A 26,374-nucleotide genomic window follows, 5' to 3' on the forward strand; every position below is an offset into this window, starting at 1 on the left:
TGGAGACACTTGAGAGAAGGTACTGAAGGAATCCTGCAGGAAAGACTTGCTTTGGTAGTGAAAGTAGGTGATCAGAAAGTAAAGGTAACCTGATGTTTAGCTTAGGACCCAGAATTCCCAGGTTCTAGCCCTAGCTCTCCTGGTGACTTTGGACAGGTTGCTTAACTGATGTTTACCCATCTGTAAAATGGGCATAAAAATTACTTGATTGCAAAGTACGCTAAGGAAGGCTCTTGGGAGTTGGTGTCAGCGCTGGGGTTAGAACTCAGGCATTCTCAGCTGCCAGCTGTAGCCTGATTTAGGATGTGTTAATAATATTAATATAATTTATCAGTTTATTTTTATTTTATTTTGTTAGTTAATAATATTAATAAAATAATTATTAATATTAATTAGTATGGGTCTTAGGCTCGCCAATCTGTTTGACCAGAAGATAAAAGTTCTTGTCCTGAATCAGGCTCCACAGAATTTACAAAGGACCCTCGGGGGCATGACAGGAAGCTCACACTATGACAGATGTAGCCTTAAAGACTTTTTATTAAAATCAATAATAGTAAGTAAATGGTAAAATACTCAGAGTTACAAAGTTACAATTGCATTACTGCTATTCAAAAGATACATATGATAATATAGTATTATATGCAACAAAGCTTTGGTTAATATGCTCACACCCTTCCTTGATAACCTGGCGGTAAGAGACACAGGATCAGCGTTGCAGTTCAGGTTTCTCAGTTCTTGAGTGAGGGATGCAGTGCTTAGAAAAAGCTAATGCTACTTAGGGTTTACTTGACTAACTTAAACTTAAAATCAAAACCTAATAAACTAAGAATAAAAACTTAGGGAAACCAAGCTTAGCCTAGTTCCCTTGAAACTTAAAGTTTAAGAAGAACAAGTATAGCCTACTAATAGTAGTAGTCATCGTAGATAGATAGAATAGACAGAGAGATAGAGTAGAAATAGAATGTAAGTGAGAATGAAAGAGCGGAGTATTCTAGCGAGGGCACAAGTGTCAGACTTCTTCTTTCTCCTATGCCCAAATTTAATTCCTCACCCACAAAATGTTAGGGTATGCTTACCCCATAGGCTAGCATGTTTGTGCATATTGATGACATGTACATATGCACATAAGTTTCCTTGTGGTGTACCTGTTAAGTCTGTGGGTACAAATTGAACCCACTCCCCCATGCCATTCTTCCATTGTCTATTGGTCTAGATAAAAGGTCCTAGACATAGGCGCGGGTACTTATCTATTTAGGTAACAAGATGAAGGTCAACTTTACTTTCTGGGTAAAAGGTCTTAATATAGATATGCTAACTGTTTCTTAGCTTAACATACAGGATATGGCCTGTAGGTCTCTTGCACTACAGTCAAACTTACTTTAATATAAATCTATAAACCTATTACAATAAACCACGTACTTAAACTATAAGAAAAGATATATATATATATATATATATATGCAAGCAAGCAGGTTAATCTTATAGGCTACGCAGCATCCCACTAGACCAGTGGTCAGCAACCTTTCAGAAGTGGTGTGCCGAGTCTTCATTTATTCACTGTAATTTAAGGTTTTGCGTGCCAGTAATACATTTTAATGTTTTTAGACGGTCTCTTTCTATAAGTCTATAATATATAACTAAACTATTGTTGTATGTAAAGTAAATAAGGTTTTTAAAATGTTTAAGAATCTTCATTTAAAATTAAATTAAAATGCAGAGCCCCCGGGACAGGTGGCCAGGACCTGGGCAGTGTGCGTGCCACTGAAAATCAGCTCGTGTGCCGCCTTTGGCACGCATGCCATAGGTTGCCTACCCTTGCACTAGACCCTCTCTCTCCCTTGCTGTCATCAGGGCTTTTGAGCCCTGAAATAAAAAGAAATTAAATGGATGCTCTCAGGATTGACAAGTCCAAACTGCAGCCTGCCCTACAAACAGCACAATTTAAAACTATCCTCCTGTGTCTCCTGACCCTTCAAAGTGAAGGCTGCAGTGCACATAAAATCCTTTCCAAAGCCGTATGGTCCCAGAGCCCCAGGGGAAAGCAGTGCCATGCTGCCTTGCACAAACGCATGCAAGCTGGTAACAGTTGTTCTGGGTCACAAATCACACAGTGGCAAGGTGGCAATCAGAGAGGGCAAGCAGCCTCCTAGGTTATAGTCTCAGATACTCCTGCTGGCATCTGAATAGACGGCAAGCGTAACGGGCATATGAACGTACTTGCCTCTTTATCTGACAAGTCCTCGGCAAGGGATCATGGGCAAAGCAATTTCTGTAAGGTGTGGGGTTGGGGAAATGAGTTCCACCAGTTTGTCTGGAAAGAATCTGGCCTATTGAAATCCTGGGATGGTGGATGGAGCTCCCCAGAACAAAAGGCCCACCCCCTGAGGTGGGAGAAGGGCCACAGGATTGACAGACCAGGGGTAGCTTGGGCCCTTATCAATTGCAGGTCTTTATCCTTCTCTTTGCCAGCTGGGCTTGACGTTTCAGTTGGCAGGGGCTCCAGGTAGGTCACACAGGCTGTAGAGACAAGCTAATAACCCACTTGGATGTCTACTGAGTGAGTCATTTGTAGTGTATGTTCCAATCTGTAGGGCTTCCTTTTTATGATGCTGCCTTGTGTTGTTCGCCAGCTCTTTATCCTCACACCCCTGCAAGGAGGGAATAATAACCCCAGGCTGCACCTCAGGCCCAGAGCCCCCTCTTTCTTGTACACCAGAACTCAAGGGCTACCCCAGAAACAGTGCAAGGACGGGGTCCAAAACTTGCCCCCAGCCCAAACGTGCTGCACTTGCTCGTGCTGCACTTTCCCAAGTCAGTTGCTCTGACTCCCGCGGGACTGCTTGTGTGAGTGAGGTGAGCGGGATCGGGCCCTTGGAGTGAGTCATTGCGACCTCCCTTCCTGCTCTCCTGAGCAGAGAGCTGGGCTTTAGAGCAATCTTCAGAAGTGGCGCCTTGTGCTTTCCATTCAACTCCCTGCCAGCTCCCCTGTGAGTGGCAGGGCAGAGGCATTTGGTGCCGTTTCCTCAGGTCCGGCAGCCATGACAGAACTTCCTCTAAGCAGGGTAACATCTGTTACACACAGCTGGAGGGGCTGTGTGAATACAAATGAGCAAAAGATGGGGCTGAACCTAAACCAGACCTCTCCAAACGTTGAAGAAATTAATACCAATACCCTGGCTTTGCCCCCCTGAACTTTGTCAGCGTTTAGATTTCTATCAAAACTTTGCATCGCTGCCCCATCTCTACATATGAATGAGCATATTGAGCAGTCCGTGCATCCCTGTATTATCCCAACTTTATGGAGGGGGAAACTGAGGCACAGAGACGCAAAGTGACTTTGCCGTTGTCACACAGTCAGTCCGACTCAGGATTAGTTCCAGGCTCACAAACCAAACTGTCTCTCTAGTTATTATTGTTTATTGAGTGCACAAGCTGGGCAGCTGTTTCTGTACAAATCTATCGATGGACTCTGTTGCTGTTTCAATTAGAGCACGGTCCAGCAAACACAGCGATAGAACATCCTGAGCAGGTACAAGCGTGAGACAGCGTAGGATCCTAGCAGAAGTCCTTCTTCAGAAAAGGGGTCTGTGGAAGAATTCTCCAAGGCGGGATTTTAAGTAGGAGAAAGGAGGTCATTTTGTGTACAAAGATCTTTTAATGACTGCTTTTACTAGAGATGGGAGGAAGTAATAGCATTTGGATCCAGCTGTAGATTTCAAATCCTCGTGGCTTGTTGGTGTTTGGATTCAGAGATTTGTTTTGAACCATCACAGACTAGCCACAAAATTCAGAGCTGGATCAAAGGTCAGATTCTGAACCCCCCCAAGTTTGGTGTTTTTCATTTCAAGGCTGTGGTTTTGTGCCCATCTCCAGCTTGTATAGAGGTTTGAGTTGGCATGTCTACAGCACTTTCCATCCAAGTACTATTCCCACTAATAATAGTAGCAATTAATGTATGCATGGTTTTAGGGGTGTCATTAGAGGTCAATTAAGGGTATCGTTAGATGCCAGCGCTTCAGCAATGCCAATTGGCCTTTTGGCCATTGCAAAGCAAAGCAAACGTCAGAAAACCATTTATTGAATTCCCCCTCTAAAACAACTGTTAGCAGCTTACTGCTGCCTGTCAAATTCTGAGACACTCATAGGCACAAGTCAGCACAGTTTACATTCCCAAGGGTCTGGCAGGGAAAGGACTGAGATCTAATGCTTCCCCTTTGTATGTGTGCTTCTTGGCTTTACTGTAGCATTCTGCACAGGCAGGTCTATTAAAAAGACATTGTTCATGTCCGAAACTTTTTAAAGTGTAGGATGAAATCCCTTCCCTTAGTTTACTTTTCTATTGCTTGCTTGGAGAAAGACAAGTGTAAAGTAGTCGAGACACAGTAAACTATACCCCACTCTTGAAAAAGCACTAATACCTTTGTGTTCTGTATACCCAGGATACATTCCTGTGACGTCCACTGTCTTTTCTAAGCACATTATTTAAAACAGAACGAAAAGAACGTTCTTGTCACTTAGTTCCTTTGGAGATTTAGCCCAGCTAATAATAATTAACTGAAAGAGGGGGGAAAAGACACCGTTGGCTTGGCTAGAATAGAAAGACAAACGGAATGGCCAAAAGGAAGAGTATTGTGGTTGATAAACTGAGCAGACATGAAGTTCAGGGTATGCGCAGTATCATGTATGGATGGGTCAAAGCATGCTGGTTCCAACCAATCCCCATGCAGTTTTTGTAGCACTTTATATGTAAATTGGAGAGCTATGTATGAACTTTAGGAAAGCATTTATGAGCCCTGGGGCTTTGTCTTAAGTTCAGCAAAAGCTTTGTTCAGTGTTTTTATTCATTGGTTTGTTATGTACTGTGACAAAGTTCCTCCTCTATCTTGGTGGGTCCTGCGCTTATTGGCAGATTTTCTTGCCTCAGAGATTCACCATTTGGGTTGGGGAACAGCCCAGAGACCTTCCCCTCTGGAAGAACCCACAGTCCAGGTCAATTGGGAGGTTTGGGGGGAACCTGGGCCCGCCCTCTACTCCGGGTTCCAGCCCAAGGTCCTGTGGACTGCAGCTGTCTATAGTGCCTCCTGTAACAGCTGCATGACAGCTACAACTCCCTGGGCTACTTTCCCATGGCCTCCTCCAAACACCGTCCTTATTCTCACCACAGGACCTTCCTCCTGGTGTCTGATAACACTTGTGCTTCTCAGTCCTCCAGCAGCACACCCTCTCACTCTCAGCTCCTTGTGCCTCTTGCTCCCAGCTCCTCACACTCGCACCACAAACTGAAGTGACCTCTTTTTAAAACCCAGGTGCCCTGAGTAGCCTGCCTTAATTGATTCTAGCAGCTTCTTCTTAATTGGCTCCAGGTGTCCTAATTAGCCTGCCTGCCTTAACTGGTTCTAGCAGATTCCTGATTACTCTAGTGCAGCCACTTCTCTGGTCACTCAGGGAACAGAAAACGACTCATCCAGTGATCAGTATATTTGCCCTCTACCAGACTCCTGTACCCGACTGGTCTGGGTCTGTCACAGTACAGAATGATGTCATGCTGTAAACAGGAAACAGCTAGAATGAGTGTATGGGAGAGGGTGGCCCAGACAGACAGAATGACTGAATGGTTGATGGCCAAATCTTCAAAAACAGCTTACCAATTGGAGCATCCACATTTGTGCACATGTGTTTTGGAGGGTATTCATTCTGGGGCATACAGAACACGGGTTGATGTACACAGTTGACACTTGATTGAGCAAATCATGTCCAACTGTGCATAAATCCGAGTCTAAGGATGTGCAAAAAGGGGCCTGCCCAAAAAATTATGCATGCAAGTTTGGGTGCTGAAACTGGGGTTGTCCAGAGAACACTTCGCTGCAAGCATTGATTGAAAAGACTGAAGAATGCAGTGTGAGTGCATGCCACTGATAAAGAGGAGGAGGGGAAGAAAGTCAGACCATTCATTTAAAACATCTGCTGTTTAGGGGGTTGGGTAGCTCAGGGATTTAGTAACATGATCAGGAATTTCTGAATCTCTCTGTGGCTGTTTCAGATCAGGAGTGGTTGAAAGCTGTTACCTTCTGATGGTAAAATGAATTGAGGTTCTCAGTCCAATAGTGAACAGGTGTCCAAATCAAAATCTGAAGTCATCTCATCAGACACAACCAGGACTGAATCACGTGGTGACTGAACTACCTTTTGGCCTTGGGGGTGGTTGTTAATTTTGGAACTTGGACTCTCAGGGTGAAATGTTGGCTCTTTTGAAGTCAACGGCAAAAGTCCCGTTGACGTCGACAGGGCCAAGATTTCATCCTGAGATTAATATAAGAACACAAGCTGCTGATCAGCAATGAATGCTGCTGTGCTCATTTTCCAAAGAGACAGGTTTAGGCTATGTGTACATTAGAGCTGGGGATGTAATTTCCAGCTCAGGAAGATGTATGCACGTGTTAGCTGTGGTTGAGCTAGCAAGCTAAAAATAGAAGTGCTGGTGCAGCGGCACGAGTGGCGGGAAAGGGAGTGACACACAGAATACCAGTAAATAATAAAAGTCATTCCCGAATAAGATGGGGGTGTATTAACTGAATGAATAAGGTTGCATTACTGCCATATCTATTCTGTGGGTAAACAGATTTCAATCTGTTGGATGGTACTTTTCCTGAATATTTAGTCCACTTTTTAAAACACCCTTCTCTGAACTGCACACTTGGGAAAATTTGTTATATCCACAAACTGAAAACCTGGTTAAGAAAGCGTTAATCTTCCTAGTGAGTTTCAAGGGAGTACAATTCCCAGGACGAGATCCTCAGCTAGCATAGATCAACACCGCTCCCCTGAAGTCTAGGCAGCCATGCCAGTGTACATCAGCTGAGGTGCTGGCTGATAATGCTAGGAAATCTGGAAATGAATAGTTAAAAGATTTGCTCCATTCTGTTAAAAGCTGATGTAAAGTACACTGCAAATAGCCCTCTCTGTGAAGCCCAACTTTTATTGGCCCTACAACACCTATGAATAATGCTGTATGTTCTTGGGCACCATCTACTGGCAAACTACTATTCACTGACTTTCAACATACCTAGATCTGGTTTGAAAGTGGAAATTACGTTTTGTGGGAAATTCTGACATTGGGGGGCGGGAATTGTTCCAAATGAACAATCAAAACAACATTCCAGAATCTCCCACAGAACAAAAATTCCAAAAGATTTCAATTGAGGGTCACTGAAATGTTTTGATTGATTTTGTGTCAGTCTTAATATTAAATATAGTATTACTATAATATTAACATGAATATTTTAATAAATAACAAATAAACAAAATGAATCTAAACATTTTATCATTGTTTAAATCAAGATGTGACCGAAATTTCCATGGGAAAAGTCGAGAAATCAACATGTTCTATGGGAATTTTGACAAAACTGTATTTTTTGATGGAAAATGGTGTCATTATAATTTTTTCAACCATACATACAGACGTCTCCTTTGTAGAACACTCTTGTAACAAGGTCCCCAGTGCCATATAATCCTCTCATTGTTCTCAATTTACACTGCTCAAAATTAACTTCACCCCTTGTCTTGATCTTCAGTGGAAACATGCTGTGAAACTTGACTGTCAGTTTTATTTCTATGGAGTACTGTGCTGGCCAGGTAGAATATTGTTTTGCATGTCAATTAAATGATTGATTGGGTTGGCGTTAGGAACCATGTTGATTATAGAGTGCCAGTGTGTTATGAGACCTCCACATTCACTTACAACTTTGTATTTTAACTTGACTAATTATGTTGTATAGCAATGAGTGTGTAGCCCCATAGTGTGTAATGATGTAGCACGTGTTAGTGTTTATAGTACTGGGAACAGATCCTCTGCATAGGAAATGGGATTCTAGAGTCTTGGAGACATTTGTTGTTGTGAATTTTGCACATTTTAGGACACAGAATGATTTTGTATTGAGACCTGCCTAGACACAAGCATATGCCTGTGTAGTTCTCAGTCAGGGAATCAACTGGATCCCTAACTGTTCTTTTCCAGGCTTTACCGCTAATCCACGTCCCTCGTAAACTGAGCGCACTTGATACAGAAGGTATTGAGGGTGATAAACCGGAAACTCTTCCCCCCCAATGCATCTACAGTTACTTTTCAGAGTAGAACCATACATCAGTAACCATTGGACGGCCACCAGACCCTACCCCTCATTCACACTTTCCCATAGCTCATGTAGGACTATGGCTTCACTGTTAAAGCAGGAGACGGGGACTGACTTGCCTGTGACTTTTAGTGATTCACTTAGCTCTGTGGAGCAGCGTTTGCCTATCTGATACATGGACAGGGCAGATACCTACTTCCCAGGGTAACCTGAAGTTTAATGACTGTTTGCATAGCACAATGAGATAATAATTGTGAGGCCAGAAGGATTAGATCAGCTAGTCTGAGGTCTTGCCTCACATAGGTCAAAAAATTTCACCCAAGTACCTGTGCACTGAGCTCAATTACTTGTGTTTGACTAAAGCATATCTTCCAGATAGGCCTGCGGTCTTGCTTTGAAGATATCAAGAGATATTTTGGTAGCTTTTTTCCAGTGGTTAATTGCCGTCAGAATTAAAAAATTGGGCCTTTATTTCGAATTGACTGTGTCTGGCTTTAGTATCCGGCCACTGGTTCTTGTTATGCCTTTCTTCTTAGGGGCCAGTTGCCATGTAAATGCAAAGTGGTGTTGTTTCTTTTTATGGCTTAACAGAAGCAGAAACCTACCCTGCAGTCCTTTACCAAGCAAACTGAGGCAAAATCTCTGGGCGCCGAGCACTCACAACCCCTGGTTATGGCTCTGCAATAGGGTGACCAGCCAGCAAATGTGAAAAATCGTGACGGGGGTGAGGGGTAATAGGAGCCTATATTAGGGTTACCATATGTCCAGATTTCCCCGGACATGTCCGGCTTTTTGGTACTCAAATCCCCGTCCGGGGGAAATTGCCAAAAAGCTGGACATGTCCGGGGAAATAGGGAGGCAGCATAAGCCAGGGTCTGCCCGGCCCCAGCACAACCCGTCGGGTCCGCAGCGCAGCCCAGCCGCCCGGCTACATTGTAGCGAGCTCGGGCGGGGGAAGGGGGGCGCAGCCGCAGAAGGCGGCGAAGGGGCCGCTGCTGCCCCCGGAGGCCGGGCGGACCGCGCGCCGCAGCCGAGCCCGCAGGACCACGGGGAGGCCGGGCCCAGCCAGCGGCTCAGGCTTCCCTCGCGGGTGGGGACTCCCCGGCCACTGGGGGACCCTTCCTGCGGCCCCGTCACCCCGCGTGGAAGGAAGGAGGCTGTGGCGCGGGGCAGGGAGTGCGGCGTGTGCCGGGGCTGCAGGGACCCGCGGTGCCCCGGTCGCCGCTGAGCATCCGAAGCCCCCGCCAGGCAGAGGCTGCCGGGTGAACAGGGGAGCAGGGCAGGCGGGCGGGAGGGTGCAGAGGCTGCAGGGCGTGGAGGAGCAGGGCAGACGGGGGCGCAGAGGCTGCAGGGGCAGGGGGGTGCAGGGGCAGGGCAGGCAGTGGGGTGCAGAGGCTGCAGGGCGAGGAGGAGGAGGGCAGGCAGGGGCATAGAGGCTGCAGGGGCAGGGGGATGCAGGGGTTGCAGGGTGAGGAGGAGCAGGGGGGTGCAGGGGCAGGGCAGGCGGGGGACGCAGAGGCTGCAGGGTGAGGAGGAGCAGGGCAGGCAGGGGCATAGAGGCTGCAGAGGCAGGGGGTGCAGGGGTTGCAGGGCAGGCAGGGGGCGCAGAGGCTGTGGGGTGGGGGGGTGCAGGGGCTGCAGGGCGAGGAGGAGCAGGGCAGATGAGGGCACAGAGGCTGCAGGGGCGGGGGGGTGCAGGGGCTGCAGGGCGAGGAGGAGCAGGGGGGCGCAGGGGCAGGGCAGGCGGTGGGGTGCAGAGGCTGCAGGGCAAGGAGGAGCAGGCATGGGCATAAAGGCTGCAGGGGCAGGGGGGTGCAGGGGCAGGGCAGGCGGGGGGCGCAGAGGCTGCAGGGGTGGTGGGGATGCAGGGCCTGCAGGGCCAGTGGGGAGCAGGGGGCACAGAGGCTGCAGGGGCGGGGGGGGTGCAGGGGCTGCAGGGCGAGTGGGGAGCAGGGAAGCACTTAGCAACCCCCAACCAAGATCAGAGCGGGAGGGAGGAGGGGGAATGCGGGGTGCTCAGAGGAGGGGGCAGAGTTGGGGCAGGGACTTTGGGGAAGGGGTTGGAATGGGAGCAGGGAAGGGATGGGGTTGGGGCGGGGCCGGGGGCAGGGCCGGGGGCGGGGAAGGGGTGGAGTTGGGGCGGGGCCGGGGGTGGGACTGGGACCCCGTGAAGTGTCCTCTTTTTTAAATGTTTGAATATGGTAACCCTAGCCTATATAAGAAAAAGACCCAAAAATCGGGACTGTCCCTATAAAATCAGGACATCTAGTCACCCTACTCTGCAATAAGTTTGCTTATTCACAATATCCTGCCGTATGTGTGGTACATCAGACTGTTTTCATGGATACTGGTTGGCTTTTTGTTTTTGGCACAGTTCTCAGAATTTCCTAAACAAAATGGCAATGCTGTTGTAAAAGCACTGAAATCAAGACAGTGATTCTCCCCCCACCCCATATATCTCCCTGAACCACACACCTCCATGTGTAGTGACTGTAGCAGAATCTCCCCTCTGTATTGAGTTTCCTGTCTTGTAAACTGAAGTAAATGAGCATATTAAAGTCACAGCATCTGTGGTTATGTCTGTTATGGGTATTTTTATGCAATATAATCTCCCATTTCAGATCACTGAATAAATTTGGGGTTTTTTTATAAGGATACATTTACAAATAGTTTGTAAAAGATTAATACATGATTCATGGATGTTATAAAATAGTATTAATCAATTGTTAGAGTTCAACAGATTGCTTGTAATACACATGCTGATGTATTAATCCTCATATATAACACATACTACTCATATCGGTACTGTGCTGCTAACATCTAGTAATCATTATTAATATCAATATGTGAGGTAATCAATCTTCATTTATAACTATTTCTAAATAGAACCTTACTATAAAATGTGAGCATTTCTAGGATAACAAACCCAAACTGGAGTGAAATCACAATCTCTCATGGCTGCTGATTTATTAGTGTTACCGGGCAATAGTTCTATTTAAAGACTTCCTAGCTGCATGGCATCTCTGAAATCAGCCTTGCAGAGGCTGGTACTTTAAGAAACAGCCTTCAGAATACAGCCCTAATGGCTGTAGCTGCATGTGTCAGTCTTATCTGGGCGCCTTTTGATTGATTGATTTTATTTTTGGAGTGGGGGGAGATTTTGAGCTGGAGTTTAAACAATAGCAAGTGGCCAACATCAAGATACGCAGCAGACTTCTTTGGAGCGGCCAGGTCCCACCGAGTCGGTCTCTCGCAATCTGAGCAGCTTGTGAGAGGCAAATGAAGTTTTTGCAGTTCCAAAATCTGTCTGTGACTGTGTCCTGTGAGTCAGGGCTCACCAGAAGCTGCCATTTCCCTCTCCTCTGTGATCTGACAGAGATGTATAAATAGGACTTCAACTCCCTCCACCTTCCCTCACTACATTCATGCACACACATGCTCAGCGCTCTCCCTCTCACCCACAAGCTGTTAATGCCTCTTTACGCTGGCCAGGGTTCCTTACCCAAGGGGGAAAATTCACATGCATCATGGGCAGCTTTAACAATATAAAACAGATTTTTATTTTCCTTTCAAACGTGACACAGTGGCGCTACCCCTGGGGCTGCATCTGTTAGAACCTCTTTGGGATGCCCATTTTCAGTAAAAACTAAGGGGCCTGATCCTGGAACTCTTACTCACATGAGTAGCCCTCCTCAGAGTAGCCCCGTTGCATTCAATAGAATTACTCATAGGGGCAAACCTGATTTTTGGACTTCTTTTCTTTCTGTAACGCTTGAAACATGTACGTCTGTGTTGAGAATATTAGTTACAGATTTTTGCATGACAAGCACTGATGAGTTTTTTTTTTTTAATATGCACATTATAGATCCCAGGATTTTACTAACAGTTTGGATGGAGTATTGGTGCATGATAATAAAATGGTGCATGCTGTTCTTTACGTGTAAATGTTGGTTCTGCCAATGTAGGATCAGACTAGGAGCCCTTTACGTTGGTGAGTAGCTATTCCACGAGCAGTCTTGCGTGGCCAGGTGTCTTGTTTTTGACCGGAAAGTCCAGTCGGAAAGGGGATTTCACAGTGTCTGGTCAGATCTACTGACTGGGCACCCAATGTCCAGTTACTGCGGGAGTGGGAGGTAAGGAGGTGCTGGGTCATCACCCGGCCAGTCCCTACTTGTGTTGGGTGGCTGCAGCTCCCTGCCCTGGCTCTGTAGGAGAGTTCCTCCTGACCCGGGTGTGGGGGAATGGGTGGGAGGGGAAAAGCAGCGAGCGACAGAGGGGAGGGGGGAAGAGAAGTGGACAGGGGATGGGGCCTTTCACCTTTGTGTTGCCTCAGTTTCTCCATCTATAAAATGGGGGTAATGATGCTCCTTTGTAGGGTGCTTTCAGATCTACTGATGAAAATCACTATATACAAGCTAGATATTATAACAGCCCATAGGTGGGGAAATGAATGGGCCAAAATAATCTGCCCTAGATGTCAAGACATGGGCCCACACTACAGAATTTAACAAGGTCCAAAACATATCTACATCTATGGTACCATATGCAAACCTTCATCCTACAATGCTTTGATTGTATAACTATGGACTCTGAGGATTTTTCTGGGAAAATTCCTCCCCCCGCTGTATTTCAAGTAACTTGCAGAGATGGTCAAAATCTCTCCATTTTGACAAAATTTCAACTTTTGATGAGAATCAGGAAGGAAAGTGGTTTCCTCCCCTGAATTTTCCACAGTGTTTTTCAGTCAGCTCTAATCCTTTCCAGGTTGAAAAGGTGGAAATTCTCAAGTCTCCAGAGAGCTGGGAATTCTCAACCACTACAATTAACTCAGGCCTTTGTGTTGCATCTTATCTTTCTGAAGACAAATTTGTGGGACTTGAGCAATTGTTTTCCTTCCTGTGTGAAAAGAGGGTGTTTCGTTATGCAGATTCCCCACGGAATATGGATGAGTGCATGGACTTGGGCCTGCAAACCCTTACACACCTGAGTAATCCTGTTGACTTCAGTGAGTGAAGGGTTGTAGAATTGAAGCCTGTAATAGCGCTGTTAATCAAAGTATCTCACAGTGCTTCATAAACATCCATTAATCAATCCTCACAACATCCTCCTTAGTTAAGTATTTCTTCATTTTACAGGTGGAGAAACTGAGGCACAGAGCAGCTAAGGGCTGGTCCACACTAAGCCCCCAGTTCGAACTAAGATACGCAACCTCAGCTACGTGAATAACGTAGCTGAAGTCGAAGTATCTTAGTTCGAACTTAAAGGTACTTACCGCGGGTCCACATGCGGCAGGCAGGCTCCCCCGTCAACTCCACCTACTCCTCTCGCGGAGCAGGATTACCGGCGTCGACGGCAAGCACTTCCGGGATCGATTTATCGCGTCTAGACAAGACGCGATAAATCGATCCCAGAAGATCGATTGATTACCGCCGACCCAGTGGGTAAGTATAGACGTACCCTAAGTTACTTGCCTATGGGACAGACAGTGAATCAGTGTCAGGGCCAGGGATAAAGTCCAGAATTTTTTACTCCCAAGCTTCTTTTTTAACTATCAGAAACTGTCTTCCCTGGCTGTGTTGCTGTGACACTTTCTTTGTACCAAAATGCATGGCAGAGAAAGTAGTAGAGTAAAATCAGACACTTCCCAATTAGGGCGTCCTTTTATTCTGCAGCAAAACGAATCCGTCGCACTGTCATTCCCTGGCAACTGCAGGTGCTTAGCTTCTGGACTAGCTGCTCTCGGAAAATGCAGCAGCACCAGCCCGGGGAGCTGCAGAGCAGCATTAGAGAGAAGCTCGGTGTCAGATTATCAGTGTAGTCAGCAATGCCATAATTGGAGTGTGACCGTTTGTCGGTGAAGTGGAGGTGAGCCAAACGAAGTGCGATAATTAGTTAGCAGTACTCAGATTTTGCACCAGTGTAAATTAATGAAGTGCTGGGGTTTCCCGCCCTCCCCCCTCCCTTCGAATGCTTTAAGTTGATCATGACTTGGAGATCGTTGCTAGGACAAGACCTGATTCATTTGTTGGTGGCGTTTCTGTTGCTATCTTATTGCTCTGCGCCTGCCATCCAGGGAGCTCAAAGCACGATTCTAGGATTTGTGAATACATCGCCCCCTCCCTAGGCAGGGAAGTATCATTATCCCCATTTCACAGGCGTAGAAACAGAGGCACGGTGAAGATGGTCAGCTTGCCGAAACCTAGATTCACATAGGCCTGTGTGGCAGTGCAAGGCTTGGCTTCACCCTTCGGACTCCCCAACCTGTGTGGGGTGGGTAGTAACTTGCTGGTAAAGGCCAGCAGGAAATTATTACCTCCAGGGAGCCAGGAGGAAGCAGGAGAAGAGGTGATTTGAAGAATGGGGGTTTCTAAGGCACAGTACGTGCAGGGGCTAACACAGCTGATGCCTCACCCCTTGCTCAGGGCTCTGCCAATCTCTCCCATGGTGAATTGAGGGCAGAGTTGAGAATAGAACCCTGGTTTCCTGTCTCCCACGCCCAGGCTGTAATCACTGATCCCCACATCTACAAAAGGATTTAGTTGCCTAGCTCCCACTTTAGGCACCTAAGCCCAGATTTAGGCACCACTGTTCCTCAAAACCCCCACTAAGCTGCTGCCAAACTCTGGGGGCACCGAAATCCCTTGGCCATAAAGTCCCCATGTTGCCTAAGTGCCTGCCACTGGACATGGGTACGACACCTCACTCTAAGCACCTATCGCGCATGTAAGGGTCTGCCTGCATTGCAGTTAAACACCGGTGGCTGCCCCAGGCCAGCTGATTCGGGCTCACGGGGCTCGGGCTGCGGGGCTGTAAAATTGCGGTGTAGACGTTTGGGCTTAGGCTGGAGCCTGGGACCCTCCCCGCTTGCGAGTCCCCAGAGCTCGGTCTCCAGCCTGAACGTCTACACCGCAGTTTTACAGCCCTGTAGTCCAAGCCCCGCAAGCCTGAGTCAGCTGAAATGGGCCACCTGCGGGTGTGTAGACCTATCCTAAGGGCCTCAATGGGATCCTCAAACCAGGCGGAGATAGGCAACAGCCATCTTGCCGTGGGGCCCAGTCTGGTAGGTGTTCTTAACACACGCCCAACTCCAGGCAAAATGGCAGGGGGAGGAGCAGGCCTATGCTAGAACCCAGAGGCCAGTGGTTAGGGTACTCACCTGGGAGGAAGGAGACCCTGGTTCAATTCCCCTCCTACCTGATGCAGCAAAAGGGATTTGAACATAGGTCTCCTACTTCTCAGGTGAGTGCTATAGCCACTGCATCTTGGGATACTCTACTGTGGGCCTCTCCATCGCTCCTGTTGAAGCTGCGCTACTGTGTATAAATAATGAAGTACGCATTGGGTCAGAGAGTGTGAGCGTGACTCTATAGTCCAGTGGTTAGGGCTTTCCCCTTATTATCGTTAATAAAGGTATTAAATAAGTCCATGCCTAACACCTGTGCCATGGCATGTTCGGGGCCAGCCAGCTGTCTGATGGATCTGGTTCAGGCATTTAAGTGGCGCACTCATCTTGGTAGTAGCTAGGCTTCAGGCTGACTGGTTTTGTAAGGCTACCTGACACCTCTTTTGTTTTTCAGATTAAATAAAAGGGGAGGACCCAATACTCCATCCCAGTCCCAAGTGGCCTGGTGCTTCCAGTCCATCTGGAAGTAAGAAAATCTGCTCTGATGTGATTTCCCCCTTGCCCCCTTTCCGACTATCTGCCATAGGTTCTTACATGGCCCCCACTACTCTATTTGAGCACCTCACAGTCTTCAGTGTATATATCCTCACTACATGAAGTGCTGTCATCTCCCTTTTCAAGAGGTGCAGAGAGACTAAGGTCCAGCTTGTTAAAGGTCTTTAGACTTGCTTAGCTCAGCAGGGCAATGCCTAACTCTAGGTCGCCTGCTGCCTTGTGGCATCTCCACCCAGAGCTAGACACCCAGGCTCCATGTACAATGCATGGGGAGAATTAAGCATTTAGGGAAGGGATCGTGAGAACCAGCCAGCTGCGCAAGCTAGCCCTGAGTGCAATGCCGAGGAGAGAGTCTTAGGCAGCTAACATGGTACATCTGACCGACGGACCAGAGACAGCACTTCCATCTGCTCGGGATCCTCAGCAGCAAACCCTGTCGTGGAGTTAGGGACCTAAGCCAGGTCAGCCACTTGAGTAGCCCGTTCCTTAACAGGTGAAACCATCCCTGTGTGCATCACAGAATATCAGGGTTGGAAGGGACCTCAGGAAGTCATCTAGTCCAACCCCCTGCTCAAAGCAGGACCAATCCCCAGACAGATTTTTACCCCAGTTCCCTAAATGGCTCCCTCAAAGATTGAACTCACAACCCTGGGTTTAGCAGGCCAATGCTCAAACCACTGAGCTATCCCTCCCCCCCCGTGCTTGCCCTACATCTCCCTGCTCTTCTGCTGCTGTGCTGTACCCCCATCTATAGGTGGCCTCCATCCAGCCCTCCTGCTGCAGAGTCCGAAAGGTTTCAGGTGTTCTCGGAGACACCTACAGGACCGGGTCCCGCTGGTGAGAATGAAGAATGAATGAAGGAAGAATGAATATCAGGATTGGAAGGGACCTCAAAAGGTCATCTAGTCCAACCCCCTGCTCAAAGCAGGACCAATTCCCAACTAAATCATCCCAGCCAGGGCTTTGTCAAGCCTGACCTTAAAAACCTCTAAGGAAGGAGATTCCACCACCTCCCTAGGTAACCCATTCCAGTGCTTTGCCACCCTCCTAGTGAAAAAGTTTTTCCTAATATCCAACCTAAACTTCCCCCACTGCAACTTGAGACCATTACTCCTTGTTCTGTCATCTGGTACCACTGAGAACAGTCTAGAGCCATCGTCTTTGGAACCCCCTTTCAGGTAGTTGAAAGCAGCTATCAAATCCCCCCTCATTCTTCTCTTCTTCAGACTAAACAATCCCAGTTCCCTCGGCCTCTCCTCATAAGTCATATGCTCCAGCCCCCTAATCATTTTTGTTGCCCTCCGCTGGACTCTTTCCAATTTTTCTACATCCTTCTTGTAGTGTGGGGCCCAAAACTGGACATAGTACTCTAGATGAGGCCTCACCAATGTTGAATAGAGGGGAATGATCACATCCCTCGATCTACTGGCAATGCCCCTACTTATACAGCCCAAAATGCCATTAGCCTTCTTGGCAACAAGGGCACACTGTTGACTCATATCCAGCTTCTCGTCCACTGTAACCCCTAGGTCCTTTTCTGCAGAACTGCTGCCTAGCCACTCGGTCCCTAGTCTGTAACAGTGCATGGGATTCTTCCATTCTAAGTGCAGGTCTCTGCACTTGTCCTTGTTGAACCTCATCAGGTTTCTTTTGGCCCAATCCTCTAATTTGTCTAGGTCCCTCTGTATCCTATTCCTACCTTCCAGCGTATCTACCACTCCTCCCAGTTTAGTGTCATCTGCAAACTTGCTGAGAGTGCAGTTCACGCCATCCTCCAGATCATTAATGAAGATATTGAACAAAACCGGCCCCAGGACCGACCCCTTGGGCTCTCCGCTTGATACTGGCTGCCAACTAGACATGGAGCCATTGATCACTACCCGTTGAGTCTGACGATCTAGCCAGCTTTCTATCCACCTTATAGTCCATTCATCCAGCCCATACTTCTTTAACTTGCTGGCAAGAATACTGTGGGAGACCGTATCAAAAGCTTTGCTAAAGTCAAGGAATAACACATCCACTGCTTTCCCCTCATCCACAGACCCAGTTATCTCCTCATAGAAGGCAATTAGGTTAGTCAGGCATGACTTGCCCTTGGCGAATCCATGCTGACTGTTCCTTATCACTTTCCTTTCCTCTAAGTGCTTCAGAATTGATTCCTTGAGGACCTGCTCCATCGTTTTTCCAGGCATTCCCTTGCCCACTTTGAGAATCCCGCTTTGGGGCCTCTGCTGCTTCGGCTTGAGCTAGGGCTCGTTAGCTGTGGAGTGGTGTCACAGCTTAGGTGGCTTTGGAAACACCCACTGACAGGAATGTGGGTGCCTAGGGGACTTAGGCACTTATAGTGATAGGAAGCAGCTGAGCAGTGGTTTTGAAAATGTCAGTGGTGCCTAAATGGTGACCCTAGGCACCAAATACCTTTGAAGATCTGTCTCTAAGTGATTTGGCCAAGCTCCGAGAGGAACGGGAGCTTGAACCCAGGCCTCCTAAGTCTTAGGGCATGGCTACTTTCTGAGTGCAGCGGCCGTGGTGCCATAGCTGTGCTGCTGTAGTGCGTAATGTAGCCACTTCCTACAGCAATGGAAGGGGGGTTTCTGTCGCTGTAGGCAACCCACCTCCCTACGTGGCAGTAGCTAGCGCAAAGGAAACAGTCTTCTGTCGACCACGTGCATCTACGCTGGGGGTTAGCTTGACACAGCTATGGGGCTCAGAGGTGTGACTTTCACACCCCTGACTGCCAGAGCTATAGTCACCTAACTTTTAAGTGCAGACCAGGCCTCAGTTGGCAGCAAGCTGGGGCGTCAATCTACCCCGCACTGGCGTGCCCCGCATTAAGTGTCTGTGTGGACCATGCTGCCATGCACAAAAAATTCCCTCGTGCCCTTTGATCTGCCCTGCTTTGAAATGGGGTAGATCAAAGCACCCTAGGAGCCTTTTGGTGTGTGGCAGCAGACACTTAATGCGGGGCACGCTAGTGCAGGGTAGAGTGACACCCCAGCTTGCTGCAAACTGACTGTTTGCTTAGACAAGCCTTAGGCTACTGCTATAACCACAGGACCATCCTTCCTCTCTGTTAATCATTTGGACAAGCTGTTAGACGCAGGGCAATTTTCCTGAGCCATCCCAAACCTTTGTGTTTTCCCCATTCTCCATCAGCCAGAGCTAGCACAGGGCGAAATTGCCACATTGGCTTCCATGCAGTCTCACAGGCGTAACTCAGCGCAGGATGTCGCCTGCCATCTGACGTTGGGACGGGTTAGGTAGGACACGTTGAGGACTTTGTGACAAGCACTGAGTCAGTGCAGAATGACTGGGAGACGGAGTGTGATCAATCACAAAGGGACAGCCAGGAAATGAAGGGGAGAAGATAGAGAATCAAACCATTATGCTGCCAAGCGACATACCGGCAGGAGAATTTTATGCAAGCCTAGCCCCTGAGATTGCCGATCCTCACGGTGTTCAGCCTTTATCAGCTCAGTGGGAACTGGTTTCTCTGGCTGAGTTGTGATATGTTATCTCCTCCGCTGACACAGCAGCTGGGTATGGTTTTCAGGAGGGTCCCTCTCTGGGCTGCTGATCCAATATCCCTTCAAATTACTATTTAAATATCATCGTCTGATGGGAAAGTACAGGTAAGCGGCACAAGGGGAAAATGGATATTGAGAGAGAGACAGAGAGAGCACAAAATAAATCATTAATAATCCGGAACCTCAGGGAAGAGCTAGTAGTTCCAATGTAGGGAGGCACATAAATAAACTGGACACATTGAGGGGTTGCCCTGGTGGCTTTTGAATCCACCTCGCTGGTAGAGAAAGGAGGGGCATGTGCTGTTTTTCCAGATTCGCTTGGGGTCAAAAGCCCTCAGCAGGAACAGCAGCAGCACTTCATCACTCGCAGGGCCGGCTCTAGGCACCAGCAAACCAAGCTGGTGCTTGGGGAGGCACATTTTTAGGGGCGGCATGGCTGGCGCCAGAATGCCGCCCCTAAAAATGTGCCCCGGCCGCCCTAGCTCACCTCCGCTGCTGCTGCCATGGCACGCGAAACAGCTGATTTGCGCGCCGCGGCGGCTCGGGGTCTCCCCCTCCCTCCCTCCCAGGCTCTCATACCTGGGAGGGAGGGGGAGATCCCGAGTGGCCGCAGCGCGGGCGCCGCTTCTCCCCCTCCTTCCTAGGCTTGAGAGCCTGGGGGGAGGAGGCAGGGTTGGGGATTTGGGGAAGGGGCGGAGTTGAGGCCGGGGCCGGGGGTGGGGTAATTAAAGAACGGGAGGGGGGGGGAAGAGGCGGCCAAAATTGTTTTTGCTTTGGGCGGCAAAAATCCTAGAGCCGGCCCTGATCACTCGGTGGTCGAAGTGTGCGCGTTACCATGCTAACACGCTCTCTTTCCCTGTTTGTCTGGAGAGTGGAGAATAAGGATCTGATCCAAAGGCCATTGAAGTCAGTGGGAGTCTTTGAATTGGCTTTGGAGCAGGCCCTAAGAAAACAGCTATTAATGCAGAGACCAGTCCTTTGAGCTATTAGCTTCTCACTGGTAAGCTATCTGCTTACCTGTCCGGAGATCAAGGTGCATTAATGGAAAAATAAAGTTGATTGTAGTTGGTCCAGTCAGGGGCTCAGATCTCCCGTTCACATGGAGATGGAAACTTGGGGCTCTCTGTGACTTGACAAAGGGAGCATCTGAATCTCCATCTCCCCTCTTTAATCCTAGAACTACATTGCCTTTTTGCAAATTCCTGCTGCAGGCAGGTTATGCAGAGCCTGGCACAGGAATGATGCAATTAGTGGCTTTTGAATGTGCTGTGCACATTTCCAGCGTCATCATCTTTGCCGCAGAAATGTCCTACAAACTCAAGAGCTGCTCTGGAAAGTGAAAGTGGCACCCTGGCCATCATTACAGGGAGAACAAACACTGAGCCAGCGTGGTGTCTCTGGACAGATCTTTAGTTACGGATTTCTCTCTGCTGTGCCACATATTACTGTCTAAACAAAGGACTGTTGAAATAAATGGATCAAGTTCTCATTTGACCCAGAATCTCTCATGGGCAGTGACTTTATGTTCCAGTGCAAATCTGACCTGGGACTGAAATATGGGCTGAGCAAAAAGAAAAGAATAAATGTTACTGGAGTAAATACCATAGGGCTTAATATATGGAGATATACCTATCTCATAGAACTGGAAGGGACCTTGAAAGGTCATTGAGTCCAGCCCCCTGCCTTCACTAGCAGGACCAAGTACTGATTTTTGCCCCAGATCCCTAAGTGGCCCCCCTCAAGGATTGAACTCACAGCTGTGGGTTTAGCAGGCTAATGTGCAAACCACTGAGCTCTCCCTCCCTCCCAATCCTGTGCACTTTACCCTGAGAAATCTTTCATTAAATTCAGTAAAGGCATGGTTCTGCAAGGCCAGATTCTGATCTCAGTTACATCGGGGTAAATCCAGGATAATTCTGTTCCATTGATGTCAGCGGAGGTACTATGGGTTTACCCTAGTTAAGAGATTTCATCCTGTGTGATTTTCAGCAACTATTTGCAATTTGTGATGTGTGGTTGGTCAGTTGCATTGTACTGGTGTTGTTTCTGCTTCTGTCTGGATGACCACAACAGAAAGCGAGAGGTGACAGAGATTTCAAGATGGCTGTGCTAAGACTTCCTTTGAAACCACAGGCCTGCAGATGTATTTCACAAAGATTCTGTCTTTCCTGAGACATCCTCACAACCACACGCACCGCTTGTAGGAAAGGAATAAAAAAAAAAGTCACAAATTCTATCAAAGCAAGTTTGTGGCTTTTATCTTAATGAATGTTCCTGCATGCAGCTAGCCAATATTGGCCCAGGTCTAATGGAGAGTATCTTCATCAGAGATGAAAATGCATAGTGTAATATTCTGCCCCAGAATAGTGTGAAACTTTTATAATGGAGCCCCCAAGCTGTGGACAAATCATTCAGTTTCATTAGACTCCCAATGTGTGAATGTCTTCATTCAACCATTTCCAGTGAGTGAGCTCATCAGAACCTGTGTACGATCGGGTTACACACGGAATTGTTCAAACATTGGTGGTTTGTGTGTTCAATCAGTTGTTTTAGGGTATGTCTCTGCTTGGAGCTAACACACTAGAGTACTCGTGTAGCCTCGGGAGCACAGGCAGCAGCGAGCGGCGGCAGGTGCTTGTGGTGCCGAGTTACATACCCATGATGTTCAGGCAGGTTTGTTATCAGAGGAGCTAGCTTTGCTGCTCACCTGTTGACCTGCTCACCTTCCCAGTTACACTCCTGCTTTTAGTGTACTAGCTCGCAGAGAGCTATCACTAGTATGTCTACACACGCTGGGAATCCCAATCCCAGCTCCGAGTGTAGACGTCCCCTTAGTTTCAATCGGCCTGTGTTTATGGCCTTCCTCTCCACTAGAAATCACCAGCTTGTGACTTGGTTTCAGGACAAATTCATGCAAAACCACAAATTTCAAAGATATCCTCTGTATAATTCTTCCACCTCTTCTGACTTGTAGAGGCACCCCAATGAATAGATGGCCAAACTCCTTTGCCTTTGTCTGACCTAAGATGGCCCCAAAACACAGCCCTGGCATAGGAGCACTCTGCTTTCTAGAGAGTTTGGAGCCACTTCTCAGCTTTGCACATTAGGCTGAACTTCACTGTGTATTCAAAGCACCATGCTAATTGTTGGCACCCAGTACAATAAATAATACACTTCCAGTTCGAGACCATAACGTCGTCCCAAGTTTACTCCAAACTGGACCCTGCTTCTCTCAAGCGGCTTCCAAATCTGGTCAGAGATTTGAGTTTGTAAGAAAACTTCAACGTGGGTAAATTTCCTGTGTTTTTTGGCTTCGTTGTGGGCATTGTTCTAGTTGCAGGGTTGTGTTTTGTGCAGTCCAATATATAGTAAGTACGTAATGAACAAAGCATTTGAAAGCAACCTCCACTTGTCTCCAATGTGTGTGCTGTTTAGCATGCTGTCTGTCTCCAGGCTGCATGCTGTAGGAAGTAGATTCACTGACTCTCTCTCAGAGGAGTTCTGAAAGGAGAGTTTTGTCCAGAAAGAATGGTGATTGTATTTTCAAGAGATAAGTGGGTGTCTATTTATTTAAATGCCTCTTGAGAAGCAATCCTATTTCATGCACAAATGGGGTGTGGATGGCTGGTGGTGGAGCGTATGATGCTAATGACTTGCAGTAGGAAGTGATCTTGATCCAGTGGTCAATGGTGCATTATATGCATGGCTCCATGTTGAGCGTGTTTGGAGATGCACCATCCTAGAGGGAGTTCTTGAAGGAATGCTGGGCCTTAGGGAGCAGAATTTCTCCTAGAGTGCCCAGCGCATTGTGATCACTGATGCACTCCATCAGAGGGAGCAGTATATTACACCATCAACTATGGCTCCACCTTCAGACCTTTCTGCACCCAAGGGGTCACAGACGGAGAAATCCCTGTGCTCTACTGATCACAGGGACTGTATTGCCTGGTGTATGCAGATGGGGGACGGGGGCGGGGCTGGGGCTCAGTGTGCAATCACTATACATCCACGTAAGGGCTAGTCTCAGTGTGGTGCATAATGAAATCTGTCTTGATAAGGGAGAAAAGTTAGAATGGAGAGTTGTAAAGAATTGTAGTGAGGTACTGCGCGCCCTTAATACGTAACGGACTCTTTTGCCAAAGGGATGCTGATTCATTACCTCGGTCCTAATTGTGGCTCTGCCAGTAGGCTTCTGTGAGGCCCTGGGCAAGTCACTTAACTTCCATATGCCTCATTTTACCTGTCTATAAAGTGAATCTGATACTGTCAAACCCAAGCACTAAAATATGAGTCAAGCCCTAAAAACCATGAAATTGTTTAAAGGTCATGAAACTTTTTTTTAAAAACTGATAAATCTGGGGTTCTTTTTCTTTCCTTTTTGGGTGCTGAGCCGTTTGGGTGTAGTTGAGTCACATTCTGAAGGTTTTAAGATGAGATTTTCGTGAAATAACGACTCCAGGAGCCAGGTCTTGACAAAAACAGTCATGGGGTTGAGGGGAAAATTTGGGTAAACAGAGTTTTAACCCATGTCTCATTTGGGACATATGGAGTTCAGCTTACCCACTTCTTTTTATACCACTACGCCACAGAAGAAAAATACGAACTATCATGAGATTCGTAAGAGTTGGCAACAGGGATAATACCACCTACCTACACGGGGGTGTTGTGAGGCCGGATTCATGTAATGTTTGAGACACTCTAAAGGAAAGCACCACAAAAGTGCAAATGATTATTTTTTGTCTCTGATACTTATATGGCCCCGAGTACAGTAGTGTCTGAGCATCTCACAATATTTAATGCACTTATGCTTACAAAACCACTGGTAGGGAAATGCTATTATCCCCATTTTACAGATGAGGACTGAGACAAAGAGAAACTTAGGGCTTGTCCCACATGGAACTTTAGTGTGAGGCAAACCAGAGCATGAATTTACCGTGCACTAGTTTGCCATGCAGTAATGTCCTATGGGGCACAGTATGCTAACGGTTCTGTAGTGAATTCTGACCTACTCCCGTTTGGTGACAGCCAGGGCACTGTAGATTAACACTCTGGCTTGCTGTGCACTAATATCCCATGTAGACAGGCTCTGAATGACTTGCTCAAGGTAAAATACTGTGACCGGTTGGATCACAGAAAACCCCTTGGGAACTGCCAACTGATGTGCTGAGACTACCCCGGAGCCTGTTTCCCCTGGCAGCTTGGGACTTCAGTGCCCTGCCTGGTTTGAGCCAGACACGCTAGCCTGCTACAAACCCAGACCCAGGTCTAAACCATGTCCTCCAAACGCCGCAGGCTTCACTGCAAACAGCTTAAGAAGTGTTCCTGTGTCTAACACTCAGCTGCCCAGTTCCCAAGGGGGTCCAAACCCCAAATAAATCCGTTTTACCCTGTATAAAGCTTATACAGGATAAACTTTTAAATTGTTCGTCCTCTATAAGACTGATAGATATGCACAGCTGTTCCCCCCCCCCCCCCCCCCCAGGTATTAATACAAACTCTGGGTTAATTAATAAGTAAAAAGTGATTTTATTAAATACAAAAAGTAGGATTTAAGTGGTTCCAAGTAATAACAGACAGAACAAAGTGAATTACCAAGCAAAATAAAATAAAACACGCAAGTCTATGCCTAATACAGTAAGAAAACTGAATACAGATAAAACCTCACCCTCAGATGTTTCAATAAACTTCTATCACAGACTGGACGCCTTCCTAGTCTGGGCACAATCCTTTCCCCTGGTACAGCCCTTGTTCCAGCTCAGGTGATAGCTAGGGGATTTCTCATGATTGCAGCCCCCTTTGTTCTGTTCCACCCCCTTATATAGCTTTGGCACAAGGCGGGAATCTTTTGTCTCTTTGGGTTCCCCACCCCTCCTTCTAAATGGAAAAGCACCAGGTTTAAGATGAATTTCAGTACCAGGTGACATGGTCACACGTCCTGTGAGACCCCCAGCTTTCATTCTTCCTGACCTGACTCACAAGAAAGCCTGCAAGCAAACAGAGCCATCCACAGTCAATTGTCCTGGTTGATGGGAACCATCAAGATTCCAAACCACCATTAATGGCCCTCAGAGTTATATTTCATATTTCTAGTTTCAGATACAAGAGTGATACATTTATACAAATAGGATGACCACACTCAGTAGATTATAAGCTTTGTAATGATACCTTACAATAGACCTTTTGCATGAAGCATATTTTAGTTACATTATATTCACACTCATCAGCATATTTTCATAAAATCATATAGAGTGCAATGTCACAGGGAAGTCTGTGGTAGAGAAGGGAATTGAACTCGTGGGGGTCTGTCTGCGTGAGAGGGACATGGGCCTCTAGCAGGTAGCACCTGGTTTATTGTTAGTTTAGGAAAGATCTTGCAGATGTTACGGAAAGGCTATATGAGAACCAGGCCTCCCAAGATGAAACAAACAAAGCTGGATGTCTTTGATATAAGGTTTCACTTGGGCCGAACAAAAGAGATGGCCTTAGGCTTAGAGGATAAGAGATTCTACATTTTCGGCTTTGATCTGTACCGGAAGATTTATTCTAATAAACCTCTGAGATTTATTACAAACACTCATCTTGTAGTATGATACACACTGAGAATAAGTAGTTTATATGGTGATATTGCTGTCTTTTAATTTCCTACATGAGGATGTTTTTTCAGTGGGTGTGTAGCATGCATGTTCAATCCCTAGTATGCCAGCCAAGATGGCCTCTGTTATGAATGCAAAAGTTCTAAGAAATAGGTATTTATGTGCTCAATCAGCCCACTGGCCCATGTAATCCAGGATCTTGTCTCAGCTAGCAGCCAATGCAAGAGAATTCTGAAAAAAGTGTAAATCTTCCACCCTGGACAATGATGGCATTGGGGGACACGTAACATTTCTTCCTCACTCCTGGCAGTTTGTGGCTGGCTTGTGTGCGAAAGCAGGAAGGTTTATATGCTTTAAAGATTTCATGTCTGGTTTAATGCTGCTACCCAGCTTGTGCACACGTAATGCAACTGCTGGCTTTTGTGGAGGCATGTTTGGAAATGTGGT

At 47.2% G+C, this 26,374-nt stretch overlaps 1 protein-coding gene across 1 annotated transcript in view; it reads left to right on the plus strand.

Moving 5' to 3' along the window:
- ARK2C (arkadia (RNF111) C-terminal like ring finger ubiquitin ligase 2C) overlaps nt 1-26,374 on the plus strand; it is a 109,080-nt gene that overhangs the window by 57,104 nt on the left and 25,602 nt on the right. The gene's annotated exons all lie outside the window — the stretch shown is intronic.

This window comes from Chrysemys picta, chromosome 6 (assembly GCF_011386835.1).
Source record: "Chrysemys picta bellii isolate R12L10 chromosome 6, ASM1138683v2, whole genome shotgun sequence".
Taxonomy (NCBI): domain Eukaryota; kingdom Metazoa; phylum Chordata; order Testudines; family Emydidae; genus Chrysemys; species Chrysemys picta.